The 1,619-nt window shown below is 47.4% G+C and overlaps 1 pseudogene; it reads left to right on the top strand.

Moving 5' to 3' along the window:
* Positions 1-328: 328 nt before the first annotated feature.
* LOC103592108 lies at positions 329-1,617 on the top strand (annotated as a pseudogene).
* The last annotated feature ends 2 nt before the right edge of the window (positions 1,618-1,619 follow it).

The following is a 1,619-nucleotide window of genomic DNA, read 5'->3' as shown; positions in this document are numbered from 1 at the left end:
TTTTTTTTTTTCAAACTCTGTTCCATTTTGGTGAAAATTGTTTTAATTTGCAGCTTTTGATTACTTGTGAGAATGAACATCTTTTCCATGCAATGGCCATAATGGCCACGTGCTTCCTTTTTTGTGATTTGCCTATTTATGCTCTTTTCCCAGTTTACTAGTTTGGGGTTTAAATATTCTTACACATTTATTCAGTGAAGAACTGTTACAACCACTTCACATTACAAAAGAAGAAAAATACTTGTTGGAATTTTGATTTGAAATGCTTTCAGAATGGAGACTGCTGAGCGCTGGGCTGTACAGGTGGCGTCTGTGCCCTGTTGTCAGTATGCAGCGGTTGCTCTTCCTGCCCTTGAAGGCCTTCCTGGGGGGCCTGTGTCTCTGGCTCCTGATTCCTGGGGTGGCGCCTAGAGCACAGCGTAGTTGCAGCTGTGCCTTCAGGTGCCCTCTGAGGCCAGGGCAATCCAGCACCATCTCTGAAGCGGCTTTGCAGTCTGGAAGGGGTACAGTGTCCCTTCCCTCAAAGGCTGCTGAGTGGTTGGTAGGCCAGTGGCTCCTGGTCTTCAGTGGAACAGTGGCTGGAGCAGTTATTCTTGGTGGAGTAACTAGATTGACAGAGTCTGGCCTCTCGATGGTAGATTGGCATTTAATAAAGGAGATGAAGCCACCGACAAGCCAAGAGGAATGGGAAGCAAAATTCCAAAGATACCAGCAATTTCCAGAATATAAAAATCTTGAATCATGAGATGACGTTGGCAGAATTCAAGTTCATCTGGTACATGGAGTATTCACACTGAATGTGGGGTTGCCTTGTAGGCCTCGCATACATCCTGCCTGCTGCCTACTTTTGGAGAAAGGGCTGGCTCAGCCATGGCATGAAAGGACGTGTTTTTGCCTTTTGTGGTTTAGTCTGCTTCCAGGGTCTGTTAGGATGGTATATGGTGAAAAGTGGTTTAGAAGAAAAAAAAGAAGAAAAACCAGGCACCCATGACATCCCCTGAGTCAGTCAGTCTTGCCTCACTGCCCTTCTGGGATCAGCCCTTGTTCTTTATTGTGCCAGCTTGTGGACCTCACTCTCACTNCTGCCCTTCTGGGATCAGCCCTTGTTCTTTATTGTGCCAGCTTGTGGACCTCACTCTCACTGCTGCTCCCTCAGCACAAGCTGCCTAAAACCTATCAACTCCTGTGGTTAAGACAATTTGTTCATGGAACAGCGGGTCTAGTGTTCCTTACAGCTCTCTCAGTGCTTTTATGGCAGGGATGGATGCTGGGCTTGTATACAACTCTTTCCCCCAAATGGGAGAGTCGTGGATTCCAGAGGACCTCTTTGCCTTGTCCCCCATCCTGAGGAATGTTTTTGAGAATCCCACCATGGTGCAGTTTGATCACTGGATTCTGGGAATCACTTCAGTCACTGCCATTACAGCACTCTACTTCCTTTTCTGGAGAATTCCTCTTCTTTGAAGGACAAAGATGGCAGCAGTGACTCTGCTGGCTTTGGCATATACACAGGTGGGCTCGGGCATTAGCACTCTTCTGATGTATGTTCCAACTCCTTTGGCTGCCAGTCACCAGTCAGGCTCCTTGGCTCTGCTCAGTGGTGCCCTTTGGCTCATGAA

Source organism: Galeopterus variegatus, unplaced genomic scaffold, assembly GCF_000696425.1.
Source record: "Galeopterus variegatus unplaced genomic scaffold, G_variegatus-3.0.2 Scaffold1089, whole genome shotgun sequence".
Lineage (NCBI taxonomy): Eukaryota > Metazoa > Chordata > Mammalia > Dermoptera > Cynocephalidae > Galeopterus > Galeopterus variegatus.
This window is presented reverse-complemented; position numbering and strand designations above follow the sequence as displayed.